The sequence below is a fragment of the Ictidomys tridecemlineatus genome, chromosome 8 (assembly GCF_052094955.1).
Source record: "Ictidomys tridecemlineatus isolate mIctTri1 chromosome 8, mIctTri1.hap1, whole genome shotgun sequence".
NCBI lineage: Eukaryota > Metazoa > Chordata > Mammalia > Rodentia > Sciuridae > Ictidomys > Ictidomys tridecemlineatus.
In genome coordinates, this window is record NC_135484.1 from 147718638 (window position 1) to 147733735 (window position 15098).

The following is a 15098-nucleotide window of genomic DNA, read 5'->3' on the forward strand; positions in this document are numbered from 1 at the left end:
AGATGAATTTTCCGCCCCTGGTGTCTTGCAGGCAGCGTGCCAGGCAGGCCATATATCAAGAGCCAACATTGATCGCAACTTGGTCCTTTTCATTCCTCTCTCCCTAAAACTCCCAGCAGAATAATTGGTGGAGTAGATGCTCAATAACTTAAATCGTGTTGAATTAAATCAAATTGAACTTTCACAGTTGTTATCAGAGGGAGGACAGGTAACACGCCTGGATTCCAGCTGCTTTGGAGACCTGGGAAAGGACATCATCGCTGTCTGCACCTTGAGACCCCACAGCTGGACCCAGCCAGCCCGAGACAGTCAGGTTCGATGTGTGTGAGGTGGGTTATTAGTTCTGGTCCGTTGCTTCAGTGTCAGCTTGCAGCTTCTCTAGCACATTTTATTCTAATATTGAAAACCACCATCATAAAATATCGGGTAAGTATAAATTAATTAATTGCCTCAATACCCACAGTTTGACCCTAATGATGAAAGGTTTGGACAGCTTGGGGAGATTGCAATGCACACCTTCTTCTCAGTCCTCCTCACCTGGCAAAAAAAAAAAAAAAAAAAAATAGACTTTGGGTCAAGATTCTCAAAATGTCCATTTGGTATAATATATTTTAATTGTTTTAGATAACATACAGCTAGCTTTTTCAGATCTTATTTTCATTCTTTTTTTATTGTCAATCCTGAGTTTCCAACTATGGTGATATAGATTTTTTTTTTCACTCATTCATACCTTCACTCATTCATTCAACAAACCTTTGTTGGTTTTCCCCTGGGGGCCGTGCATTGTTCTGGGAGCTCAGGAACAAAACCATCAGAACCTCTGTGCTGACACTCGGTGCTAGTTCAGAAGACACCAGACTGTCGTAAATCCACCAACTTGGGAGATCGTGGTTCCTTTTAGATAAACCAGACTGGGTAGGCACGCTGAGGTGCTATTCGATCTGGGTCTTCTTCTTCTTTTAAAAGAAGATTTTTTTTTTTTAACCTTTGGAAATTCTTGATCTATTCATTTGCTTTGTTCTTGAACAGAAGTCCCTTGCAGCAAGAAGTAGACTGAGGGCTGGTGAGTGATTCTGGGAAAGTCCTTGCCCCACCCTGAGTCTCACTTCCTGTAAAGAAAGGAGGCTGAAGAACCCTTGGGGTACTTGGAGGTTCCGAAATGACAACACTCCATGCTTTTCCAGAACACACCAGAAGTCCCTGCTACCTATAGCCACTCCTGACTTCCCACGGTTGTCACCCCTGTTTTAATATTAGAAATCTAAGTGGCCCACACTCTCCTGCTGAGCGCCTCTGTTGAATTACTTTGTTTTGTAAATTCTTTAAGAAGAAGTTGTCCCCAATCCCAGAGCTGCCGTGAATCAGGGAACCTGATTCAGACCTGTGGGTGCACAGGTACAGAGCGATCAGATTCAGATTGTCAGTACATAAAAAAGAGGCATCTGAAGGGGGCCGGGTCGACAGTATCAGGAGAAGTTCAGGAAACACTGGAGAGAAGTGAGACAAATAAATACAAATAAACACTGAGCCCCCTGCAGAGCCCGGACCTACCAGGAAAACACCCACTGACATTTGTCAGAGAGTGAATGAGCGAAGCTCCTCACAGTCTCAGACCTTGGGGCTTATTTTGAGGGCAATTGTGCGGAGAGGAAGGTGTATTGACCTCACAACACCCGGGGCTGCTGGCTAAGGGCCCGTCTCACCCGCTCCTGGCTGACGGTTCTGGTTTCAGAATGGAAGACCCACCCTCCATGGCTATCCTGGGTTCAGCCTTGAAGAGGTGGAGGAAAATGCTATTTTTTTTTTTTACCAACACAAAGTCAAGCAGAAAGCCCGCTCTGGAGGATGGAAATGCTGGGGACTCTATTGTAGTTTCTGTCGGCAAAAGAACCGTCCAGGGGGAAATGTTCTGGAAAGTAGCCTTTTAAATGTTAAACCACCACTCTTTGGAAGCCAGGATAAAGAGCTGTGTCCCCGAGCTATTCCTCTGTTCCCTTCTCCTGGGCTAAACCTCCCGTGGAATCGTTTTTTTTGTTCTGCAGAGATGGGTATTCAGAGGGGCACTGAGTCAAATGTGGCCTTTGGAAAGCAATCCTGGTAATGACTGCCCACAGGGGCATAAATGTTTAGATAATAATGGGCTTTTAATTGAATTGCATTGAGTAAAGCACATGCTTACCCGCGCCTCTGCCTCCAAGTAACCTTATAACCTGGAGGCTGGAAGAGCCTAAAATGTATTTATGATATGACTACGGGAATGAATGACTGGATGCCTGGTGATGTGCCTTGAGTGGATCCTAAAACAGCCTTCTTTCTCCTTAGAAATTCAGTCTTTGTCATTACCATTGAAACAGATTTCTAAAGCATATTAATGTACACGGTGCCTCCTTCTATACTGCTCCCCCTTCCAGAATAAATTCATGGTGCACGGCTGTCCAGAAACAAAGCCAGCTGGGAGCAAAGTGTCCGATGGGTTTTTGTTTTGTTTTGTTGCTTCCTAACCGGCCTTGAATTCAGAACAAGGCCACAGTCGGCCGGATCCCGCCACCCCTGAAGCACGCGTGTTGTGACTTCCTGCCTTGTGTGTCCTCTGCCTTCACCAGCTGGTCTTCTGAGCAGCTCTCTGGAGGCAGAGGTCTCAGTCAACACCCTCCATGAAGCAAGACCTGGGGGAACCTGGCAGTGGCCCAGAGAGGAGAGCTGGGAGGGTGCAGTTTCTAGATCAGGGCCGGAGGGGTGGCCCTGGGCGCCCACTGAGGGAGGAAAGGAAAGAGGACTCCTGAGCAGCTCTTCCTCGTGTTCCTTTGCTGATTGACAACTCGGAGGCCCCGGGGCTTCCTGAAGAGCCTCAGAGTGTGGGCAAGTGCACGTGGCAGAGAGGGTTGGGAGGGTGACCTCCCGCCACTCCCTTCCTATCCACTTCTTGCTGGCACAAAATATCCAGCTGCAGAATCTGTGGATGACCTCTGTGCAGGGCCACAAGCAGGTCCCCCAGAGGGCAGAGGTGACCTTCACATCACTATTGTCTACATTATGAAACCATTGAAGTCAACAAATTTTACAGAAAACAGTCAGCAGAAAGCTATGTGCCAAACACCAGGAATAAAAAACAGAACTTTTCGCTTTTCTTTTATTTTTAAGAAACAAAGTTTTGTCGACTTTGAAGTCCTCCCTGCATTTAAGAAACTGCACGGCTGTTTCTCATGGTGATTTCTTTTACAAATTATTTTGATTCTAATCAAATTCTAATCAAATCAACTCCAAGATATAAAGGAAAAAAAATTGAAAATAATACAATGAATATCTTCCTACCCATCATTAACATTTATTTGTTTAAATACTGTGCTAAATTATCAAACTACATTAACTATTAAATTATTGTGCAAAATTTCAGACATACAAAAGTAGGAAAAATGGCGTAACAAGCTCTGTGTATCCACTACCCAGCTTCCACAATCATCAAGTCATGGCCAATGTTATTTAGTTTATAATATACTTACAAGTAATATGTTACTCTTAATATAATTATTTTCCCATCATATTATTTTTATATAATAATACACATTGAAAGGGTAAAGTTTCTAAGCTGCAAGGCCTGAATTAAAATGTAAAGGACTAGGTATTGTAAAGTTTCTGAACTGCACACAGAACCTGAAATTCCTGAGGCAGTTAAGACAATGCCCAGTACTGACCATTGAGTTGTTAAATAACCTGGACCCTGTGCAGTTTGGCACGTAGGCATTCAGGGCCCAAACCAATCAGTTTGAATGTACCCCCCTTCTTAGGACTGACCTATCACCCCCGCCCGACCTGTTCCCGCCAATGAATGTGCTAATCATGTTTAAGAATTGTTGTTCAATTTTCCCACGCCTCATGATGATTTGCTCTGATGTATGCAAAGCCCCTGCCCTCCCCAAAAAGTGTACTTAAGCACTGCTCAACCCCTGCTCGGGGCTCTTGGCCGCTCTCCCTTCTTGAGTGAGCCTGGAGCCCCAGCGCGCTGGATTGGATCCTCAATAAATCCCCTTTTGCTGTTGCATGAGCCAGTCTCTTGGTGGTCTCTTCCTCCGACGTTCGTGGGACCCTTACAACATATGATAATTGTATATACTTGTGCATAATTACATATACAATAATTAGCTACACATGTAATCAGGTATTTCTTTTATATATACATACACATAATTCTTAAAGACAAGAATTTTTTAAAAATTCACTCTAATGCCATTATCATTCTTAAGTATCACAAAAATCTACTAATATTAACCAATATCCAGTCAATGCTCAAATTTCTAAATGTCAATATAAAAACAACTTCTTAACAGTCTTTGTATTTGCATCAGGATTTAAATAATCTCATATGCTATTGATTTCATATGCCTGCAGACAGAAATAGTTTTGCTTCTTCATTCCAGTTTTCAACCTTCTAATTGCTTTTTCTTGTCTAATTGCATTGACTATTACCACTAGCATGGTGTTAAATAGTAGTGGAGGTAATGGGCATCCCTGTGTTGCTTCTCACTTTAATGAACAGTCTCTTTGTATGTTCTTGCATGAACTATGATGCTGGCTTTTGAGCTGAAATGTAGACATACATACACACATCTATATCTATAGCTACATATATGCACTGCATAACCCCATTTCAGTCTACAGCAGATCAAAGAAGACAGTTTCTGTACCATATATCCTAGTACGTACTCACTATGATGTTCACACAATGACAACATCAACTGACACCCCATTTCTAAGAATGCATCCCTGTCATCAAGTGATGTGTAATTGTATATATAATCGTACAACTATTAAACAAAGAGTCATAAACTGTCAGCCCCCCCCATCCACTGATTCTCTATCCACGGATTCACCCAGCTACAGATCAAAAATATTCATCAAAAACTTCTGCACTGAACACACAGATATTATTCTTGTCATTATTCCCTAAACAATACAGTATCACAAGTATTTATGTATCAAGTCCATAGTGTTGAGTATTATAACTCATCTAGAGATGAGTTAAAGTACACAGATAGATGTACACAGGGTATACGCACCATTTAAGGGGCCCGAACATTTTACATAAGAATCCTGGAAACAAACCCCTGTGGACATAAGAGATGACAGAATAAATACAAAATATGAAATTTACATATATATATATTGATACTACATAGTATTATTAATACATAAAAATCATATATAAGTAAAAGGAGATGGCCATCGGGTGACATTTGGTTGGACACTTTTAACGTAAATGAACGCTAACTTTGTAAAATGCCCACCTGCCTCTCTGAGGATGGTTGTATGATGCTTCCTTGGCTCTCTTACTAGGAGGAATCATATTATGGAATTTTCTAATCATGATCATTCTTGCTTTCTTAGAACAAATCCTGCTTGAGACTTTTTTTTTGTTGTTGTTACTGGGGATTGAACTCAGGGGCACTCGACCACTGGCCGCATCCCCAGCGCTTTTTGGTATATTCTCTAGAGGACAGGGTCTCACTGAGTTACTTAGGGCCTCACTAAGTTGCTGAAGCTGGTTTTGAACCCACGATCCTCCTGCCTCAACCTCCCCAGTCTAGCCACTGGGATGACAAGCCTGGCTAAGACATTTTTAAGGAGATGATACATTTGTGTGTTTTGACATTTTATCGGAGATTCTTGCAGTGGCCATCCTGCGTGATAATGGTCTCCAGCTTTCCATTTAATGCAGCCTGGTGTCCTTTTTAGTACATCCAGTCCTCAGTGCTGCCGCTGGAACATTGGAAGGCAGCCCTGGGGACCCTGCTCAAGATGAATCTGATTCCTGTAGCAATTACAATTAAAAATGGAGAGGGGCCCACAGTATCTCAGGAAAAGCCAATCCAGACCCTGTCGTTGAGAAGGAAAGACAATTTATAGACCATTCATGTCGGTGACGAAAATAACCCATCGCTAATGCTCCATGTTGAAATCTCCCTGTGTAGCCGCTAAAATTAGCATCGAGTTTGACACACACCTTCCCTCACGGCAGCTCTTGCCAAGCAAGCCTCTGATTCCCAAAAGCGTTTCTGTTCTTTAGCAGAGTAAACAGCAAAGGGTGCTTGGAGGCAGATGATGAACGAGCAGGGAGAGGGAGCACGTGGACCCTCATAGTGCCTCTGGCTGCCTGAAGCCATTGGCTTTGAAGGAGGCTGAGGAACCACTGTCTGGTGTTCAGAAGCTAAAATGAGAGCGTTAACAGGCTTCCTCTCCAAACCCACAACCACCGTCTAATCATGAGTGAAACGTCTGCTGAATCCTCACCGGGGGGCATTATGCAAAATTCCCTCAAAACTATCAAGATCAACAATGAGGAAAGTTCCAGAAACTGTCACAGCCAGGTGAGAGCCAAGGAAACATGACAACTCATCTAATGTGGGTCCCAGGCGCGCTCCTGGAACAGAACAAAGGCATGTGCGCAGATTTGGGGGCTTTAGTTAATAACAGTGTTGCCAGGGCGCCATAGTGCACACCTGTCATCCCAGCAGCTCGGGAAGTTGAGGCAGGAGGATCACAAGTTCAAAGTCAGCCTCAACAACTTGGAGCGTCCCTAATCAACTCAGCAAGACCCTGTCTCCTAAATTAAATATTAAAAAAAAAGGGGGGATGGGGATGTGGCTCAGTGGTTGAGTGCCCCTGGGTTCAATCCCTGGTATGAACAAACAAAAAAGACAATAACAGTGTTGGTTCATTAATTGTGACAGATGTACCATTTAAACCTAAGATATTAACAATAGAGGAAAGGGGTGTGGGGAAGACAGGGATTCAGTACTACCCTGCCATTTTTCTGTAAATCTAAAACTATTCTAAAGTCAGAAGTCCTTTTTTAAAAAAATAAAATAATAATTTCATTATAGACTTTAATAAATTAATCCCTGGATACATGCATAGTACATACGTATATACATATAATATCTTAGGTATTATCAATTCTTTAAAATACAGAATATTTGCTTTCTCTAAAAATAATTACAGTAGCACATCTGTTGTTGGGCTCACAAGCACACTTCAATCAAATAAGATCTGCTTAAAGGGGCTGGGGTTGTGGCTCAGCGGTAGAGCGCTCGCCCAGAACATGCCAGACCCCGGGTTCGATCCTCAGCACCACATAAAAATAAACAAATCAAACGAAGACATTGTGTCCAGCTACAACTAAAAAAAGTAAATAAACATTTTTTTTTTAAAAAAAGGTCTGCTTAAAGTGCCTCTTTGTTGAGGTGAATAAAACCCCACGCTACGCATACACATGTAAATCTTAGCGATGGCTTTCCTCCAAACAAAAAAAATTTTTTTTTAAATTCACTGTTAGTTATACTTAAAAGAAAAAAAAATAAAGCCAATAGGTACTTTAAAATAGATATTCCATCCAGGGCTGGGTGAGGCTCCCTGGTAGAGAGCTTGCCCGGGTGGCCGTGGGGAGGACTGTTTGTGGGCGCCTGCCTAGGAGGTCTTGTTTATAGGCCCCTTTATTTTGGTTTGGTCTTGCAAGCCTGGGGTCGAACTCAGGGAATTGCGCCTGCTCTACCCCAGCCTCATCCCCAACCTCCTTGAAGTTTCTTTTCAAAAAGCTAAAGGACCTCAGAGAGTCAGGTAGGAACACGTTTCTCCAGATGCCAAGAAGAGAACTGGTCACTGGCTTCTCCATTTCTTTTTTCCCTCTCAAACTGCCCAGTGGAATCAGCTCAAGGAGCCCTTTGCTCTTTGGTTGGGATTATGTTTGGACTTGTTTGGGGGAAGAAAATGGTAGGTGGCGTGAATGGGGAAGTGGGTTTGTAAAAACACCAAGATACAGAATCGGAGCCTCGCTGGGGACCCGCCACGGGCCTCCCGCCAGTCAACAGTCATCATCGGTTTCCTTCTTCCCCTTTCTGTCTCTCCATTTGTCTTGCTCATGGGGGGAGGGGGATGGCCAGGTTGCCAATTAAGACAGAAACAGAGCCACTGAGGCCTCACGAGCTCCTGGTCACCAGTCTAGGGGAGGCTGCCTCTGGGCAGGGTGACGACTCCAGGTCCTGACAGGCTCCTGGGTCCCCAGCCTGTTTTCCACGGTTTGTCCTAAAACCATCTCCGCTCAGCGCTGCACTGTGGTCCTTGAGTACAGTGTCCCCCGGGGGCTGAAGTTTCCTGAGTGCTGACTGCCTGCTCCTTGTGCCGGACACGGAGGGAGAGCCCTCTCGGCCCTGTGTGGGCCACGTGGCTTCACCACCTGGAGACGCCGGGCCTCTTCTGCCGGGTGTCCTCTGGGAAGGGAACCAGGCCCTGCTCCTCACGTGGGTCTCAGAGTCCGAGGGGCACTTTGCTCTGCTCTGGGGGCCACCTAAGTTGGGGGGCTTGCTCAGAAAGTGTGCAGCCAAATCCTCAACAAGAGAATGATTTCAGCCAGGGAGAGAGACCACCCTGATTCTTAGGATGTGTCCACAGCACAACCTCGCGGGGCCTGACCTAGAGGTGGTACACAATAGCCCTATGGGGATGGCTGCCGGCCTGGGTGTGGCGAGCTACCTGGGGCTGGCTGGGCTGCTGAGTCCCCTTGTCATCTCTGCCTGGCTACAGTGCCACCTGGGCTCCCTCTCATCTGCTTTGAGGTTCCTCCTTTCCTTCCTGCCATATTTTCTGTGTGTTGATTTTTTTTTAAAGCCCGTTTGCGGTTTGATTCTGGTCCAAGACGGAGGGTTTGTTGGAAAAAAACACAGAAACAACTTTAAAAGGGGAAGTCTTCTCTGCCTTTGGAGGATCCGTGCCCAAAGCCGGGGAAGCTCTGGCGTTGAAGAGGTCCCAGCCCAGTCTCAGGGGGTGTCTGACTGCCATCATGGAAGAGGTGGAGCTCACGCCTAAGGAGGGGGCCCAGCGTGAGCAGCCCCCGGCCTCCACGGGCCCCCGTGTGGCTAGTCCTGCGAATGGGCTCCTCCACCTCCTTCTTGTCCAGCCCCACCCCAGGTTCATCAGAAGCACGTAGGAGACACGCTGTCATTTCCTCTGGAGCGTTTTACAGGCAACTCGGAAGATCAGGGACTCTAATTGAAAATGTGATCATTCTGTTGTCACATCAAACGCCGCACCAGGAAATCCTCACTGCGTCCAGTACTCGGCCTAGCCAGTGCTCAAATTTGCCTGCGGTCTCAAACATATTTTTTTTCTGTGGGTTTCTTGCTCATTTTTAAATATTTTTTTCTTGGGACATTTTAATTACACATCTTTGGGACACATATTCATCCACGCACACAATGTGTCGCTTATCGCTCATTTTCACTCAAGTCAAAATAAGGTCAATGCGTTGCAGTGGGTTGAAGTGTCTCTGTAAAGTCTCCCTTCGGTTCCACCACGCCACGCAACTCCTGTGCCTCCTCTCTCTCCCCTCTCTGTCTCTCTCTCTCTCCCTCCCTTTTGGGGGGGATTTTCGTTGTTGTTTGTTTTATTCTCTTTTTAATGTGAAAGATCTTGAAAGGACTCAAGGGCAACCAAGCAGATTAAATTTCGACCCTGGCTTCTGTAAAGGCAACTCCCTCTACTCCCTCTGGCTTTGCAGGGTGTTTCCTTTGTTCCCATAGAGGCTGCTGTCCTGCTAGCTGTCACTCCCTAATTTGTTGGGAGGGTGGAAGGGAGAGCAGAAAATTCCAGAGCCCAAGTAGCAATGCCTATTTATTTTCCAGAGCATTCAATATAAACGCCCAGACCTTGCCCTTCCAGCCGTCAGCCTCTGTGTACACAGTGTCCCCTCGTGCACAGCAGATGTGCTTCTCTTTTCATAACCTAGTTCTCCTCCCTCACCCTATCCTACTCCCACTGGCCATCGGTCCAGCCACAGGGAAAGATAAAAAATAAATAAATAAATAAAGAGAGAGAGAAGTTGAAAGATTTAATTTGTTGCCACCTGAATCCATTTATGTGGCAGAATCCTAACAGCCTGCCATGTTGAAATGTTGAAAAATCAATATCAACACCACAGGCTCCTTCCCAGCACTGTCCCCACCTCTCTTTCCCCCTCCTGTCCCACTTTCCCCTCTGTTAGTCAGCTTCAGGGTCCTATAATGAAATACCCTGAGGCAATTCACTTACAAGAGACTTGAAGCTCACGATCCTGGAGTTTCCAGTCCAGGATCAAGTGGCGCCATTGGCTTTGGGCCTCCCCCAAAGGCAGCACATCTTGGTGGGAGCACAGGCTCACTTCATGAGTCAGGAAACAGAAAAAGAGGAAGATACGGGGGTCCCACAGTCCCCTTCAAGGGCGTGCAAGCTTCCAGTGACCTCAGGCCCCATTGAAGTCCCCTCTCACCAGGCTGCACCTCCTCAACTTTCCAAGCCCTCAACCCATGGACCTTTCCAGATCTAAACTCTACCAACCTCACGTCCCAAATGGTCTCGACTCTCTCCAGGGTGCTTCCCACTGGGTGGCATGTGGGTTACAGACCCTTGGTTGATCAAAAGAAATTGACCTCAGATCAAGGAGCCTGCCCCTCTGTGTCACCTCCAAGACAAAAGAGAGTTCTTGTCCTGGGGGCGCCTGTGGTGGGAAATTGAAATAAAAGAGGTTCTACTAAGACCCCGAGAGCTCAAGGGAGTCTTAAGAGCCCACCCCAGCCCCAGCCTGCCGTGTGGGGCTTCAGCTGTGGACACTGTGCCTGCTCTGGAGCCTGAAAAACCACCTGCCATCCAATTCTACCTCTGCCGTCTGTGACTTTTCTTATTTGGCCAACTTTGCCTCTCAAAGCACCAGGTTTGTCCTCGGTCGTAGGAAGTTAAAGGCTATGCTCCATACAGGCATCTCAGGATAACATGAGCGAGCGCATCCCACCTGCACGGGTAATGTCGGATCCCAACCTTCCCGCCTTCCCACCCCCAGGAGAAGGTGGAGTCAGTTCTATGAGTCAATAAGACCAATTAGTCGGCCACGGTGCTGCTGCTACGTCGTCGGGCAGAGACGGAATGAAAGCAGGAATGGGTTTTGTTAGGGAAAAGGGTGAGGAGACAGACCTACAGGTTAGACGATCCCTGGGTTTATAGGGACTTCAAAAATAGGGGATGCGGGGGACTGATGGATGATGACAGGAAGGGACTGGAAATAAAGAGCCACGAGAAAAAGTAAATAAGAGGTGTACCCCAAAGGTAAGTGTCCTCTGTGTTGAATATTTCACCCCCTCCCTGCTAGCTTTTTTTTAAAAAAATTTTGTTTTTAATAGACAAATAATAATTATGTATTTATGGGGTACAGTGTGAGGTTTTGATATTGTGTATAGAGTGTGAAATTCGTAGTATGTTGACCTAATTGTTAATAGTGTCTCCCAAAAGCTCCTGTTAACACAGGAATATTCAGAGGTGAAATGACTAGCTTATGAGAGCCGTAAGCTAGTCAGTCCATCCTGGTTCTGGTGGACCCACTGGGTGGCAACTGGAGGAGGTGGGGGCTGGCTGGAGGAGTGGTCCCTGGGACCCTGTCCTGCATCTCCCCTGCCACCCCTGCCTCCTCCCTCTCTGTCTGCTTCCTGACCCCACCATGAGCTGAGCAGCCTTCCTCCTCTGGGCCCTTCCCCAGGACGGTGCTGCCTCACCTGGGCCAGAGCAGTGGGGTCGGCCACCAGTGCACTGAGAACTCTGGAACCGTGAGCCCCAGGTAAACCTTTCCTCTTCCAAGTTGTTCTTGTTGGAGATTTTGGTCACAGCAACCAAAAGCTAACTCAAGCACTGATTCACACCCATCACCTCACAATCTTATCATGTCTCGTAGTGAGAACATTTAAAATCCATTCTGGCAATTTTGAAACTCACACCTATTCCCGTCGACCACAGCCGCCACGCAGTGCCCCAGACCTGGAACAGCCAGCCTCCTCCTGCCTGGTCTTTGAGCTCCGTGATCAGACTCTCCACTCCCCACACCATGGCCTCACATCTGCCCTTAGGGAGACTCAAACTACCCATGAGTCAGAAAGAAAGAAAAAAACGAGCCTTGTTGAAATATGATTGCCATTTATCAGACAACTCAAGCCAGAGGTCTTCAAGGTTTCCAGTTAATGTTCCCAGGCTAAGGAATCTTTTGTTCAAGGAATGGCAACATTAAAATCCTAGAGGTTGGGGTTGTAGCTTGGTGACAGAGCGCTTGCCTTGCGCGTGTGAGGCACTGCGTTGGATTCTCAGCAGCACCCCATAAAATAAATAAACAAAGGTATTGTGTTCATCTACAACTAAAACTTTTTTTTTTTAATCCTACAGGTTGAACTGGAATATCTATATCTGGTTTTCTCTAGGGAAAACGTTTGTTCCTTCATCTGTTTCAAAGGACACACCAAACACCTTTAAGGACAAGTCTTTTTTTCCTAAGGACATGGGACATGGCATCCCCTCAGGCCACTGCAGGAAACCAGAATTAACCTGGATTTGTTCCCTATAAGTAGAAGCATATTGGAAGCATGTTTTACTGAAAAGGTTGACATATATGGTTTAGTTTATGGTCTTCTTAGAGTCATGGCTGAGTTTTATAAAACCCACATATTAAACTGGGTGTGGTGGTGCATGCCTGTAAACCCAGCACCTCAGGAGCTGAGGCAGGAAGACAAGGGCAAGTTAGTGAGATCCTGTCTCAAAATATAAGCTAAAAAATTAATAAGGACAGCTGGGGTTCTAGCTTATTGGTAGAGTAACCCTGAGTTAAGTCTGGACTAAAATCTGCGAAACCTTGAGCCAAAATAAACCCTCAACTCCTTAAAAGTTGATTTATCTCAGGTACTTGTTACAGCAGTGGAAAGCTGATTATAACCCAGTAACCTCGTCCGGATTCCAACTCCAGTCTTACCATTCCAAAGCTCATCATCTTCTCAGGAAAGTCATCTGCTTTGCTGTGACAACAAATGAAACAAGGAAGTGCTTAGTAGGCACTAAGTCTCTAGGTCTTCCATTTCCTTCTTCAAAACTTATAGTGCAGCAGGGCACAGAGGTACGTGCCTGTAATCCCAGCAGGTCGAGAGGCTGAGGCAAGAGGATTGAAAGTTTGAGGCCAGCCTCAGCAACGTACTGAGACCCTGTATCAAAATAAAAAGCAAACAAACAAAAAACATAAAAAGGGCTGGGGGTCTGGCTCAGTGGATAAACGCCCGTGGCTTCTATCCCTTGTACCCTCCAAGAAAAATGTATACTGAAGCTCATGGAAGTAATGATTGTCCCCACCATAATTTGAGGGCCCAAGTTCCTAAAAGTCTCTCCTGCCAGGATTCAGAATTGGAGAAGGGCAGTGCAGTTGCTGAGAGTCCCACACTCACAAATAGTGACAAACACAAATGCACTAATAATATGCAGAACACAGGATCCAGGACTGAAAGAAAAAAAAGGAAACCACATCTCAGGCTACTAAAGGGGAGAGCAAATATGACAGCTCCTCTCCCTCAAATAGGAAGTAGACGTGGTTGAAAACTGGAGTTACAGAGGCTGAAGTTTCTGAGGGAGGGAGAAAGTTTGGAAGAGGTGTGATCTCCATCACACAGCCTGGCTGCCATTTCCCAGCAGGTGCATTGCCTGCAGCAGGTGCTCAGTGAAATGTCTCTGGAATGACCTAGTCCATCTATTTGGCCTTTTTGTTAGCAATTATAGCAAGCAGGGCACACCCTTCATTTGCCCACAGCTGTTTTTCTAGGGTAAAGTTGCTAAAACGAGTACATGTTGCAGTGGTCTAGTTAGAACAACAAATGGGAGTCACAGATGAGGCAGATGAGGCCTGGAGCCAAAGTGTGGGGTGCTCCTGGGCCAGGCCCTGGACGGCAAGTAGCTGAAGACTCACTGTGCAGCGCCATTCTGGCTACTCAAACCACTGAAGCTAAGAGGTGACCGTGACACACACTGCATCTGGGAACGCGTGACCAGGAAGAGGCTAACCTCCGACCAGACAGGTTTATTCTGTGGACTCCTCTCCAAATTAAAGTTTCAGGACACATTGGAAGATGAGTGTTTACAAACTGCTATTATCAACATTGGTTTTGTGAAACTTATTTTTTCTGAGCCCAAGAAATTGTCCCCAAGTGTGTTTTTTCCTCGTAGATTTGCTCTTATTTTTTTTTAAGTGTTCTGTAGGAAATTAAATCCATATGCTCTTTCCATTACTCATCAAATCGATGCCCAGCTAATGGGAGTTAATGAGCAAATACCTTTCCGTTAAAAACAGGAAATTGTATATTTTTTTTCACTGTAAACAAATTAAAACTCAAGGATGTTGAATTTTGTTTTTAATTTTTGGCCCTAAAGATTCAAATGAAATCTACTCTAAAATAAGCACCTCCAAGCCCTGTTTTCAGTCTCATGCTTGGCTTTCAGAGCTTCTCACCGTGGACAAGCTGCCTGCTACTGAGAATCAAGGGGAAAGACAATACTGAAAATGCAAGGAAAGAGTCAACTCCATTGTCTTGTCAATTAACTAGAGAGCCCTTTAAGGACTAGCTGTTCATTCCTCCTGAAACCTGGTTGGAATCTCTACCACCACCTAGAGGTCATTGACTGGTACTGCAAAACCAAGGAAAAAAAAAAAAACGTTATTCAAGTATCTGTAAATTCCCAGGCATCTTACGGTTTTTCCATTACCACACCAAACTGACATAATACTGGATCCTTGGTCCTCAGATAATGTGTATTTTCCAAAAATCCCAGAATTTCCTCTGGCCAAGAAATGGAGAAGACCCGCGAAATAAAATCGATTATTCAAAGGCTACCCCCAACTTGAGCTCAAATGGCCACCTTCTGTACTGTGGCTACTTTTGAGAGATGCATGTTCAATACCTCCTCCAGAGAGCGGCCTCAATACCACCATCTTTATTCCCGTGGAGAAGTGAGTCAGAGGATGCAAATTTAATGTCTCCCGTGATTTTATTCCCTGGGGGAAAATCTTTTTTTTTTTTTTTATTATTGTTTAGTAGATCAAAGACCTTCTGCTTAAAACACTGAAACTGGGGTAGAGTAATAAAGAGTCTCTTTTCTGTCCACTGCTGTTTTAAAAGACATCTAGGATTGAGAATTGGCATCTCACTAAGGGTCTCTCGGTCTATTTTGTATCTGCAAAGGAAACAGGCTCGATGGGGTCGCTTGGGACCCTGAGACCACCCTGG

General features: G+C 45.4%; 1 long non-coding RNA gene across 1 annotated transcript; it reads right to left on the bottom strand.

Moving 5' to 3' along the window:
• Nucleotides 1-3116: 3116 nt before the first annotated feature.
• LOC144365916 (uncharacterized) lies at nt 3117-13024 on the bottom strand. Its single transcript, XR_013424638.1, has 2 exons — nt 12806-13024; nt 3117-5102 (listed from the first exon to the last, which is right to left on the bottom strand). It is a non-coding gene; the product is annotated as an uncharacterized LOC144365916 (long non-coding RNA).
• Between the last annotated feature and the right edge of the window lie 2074 nt (nt 13025-15098).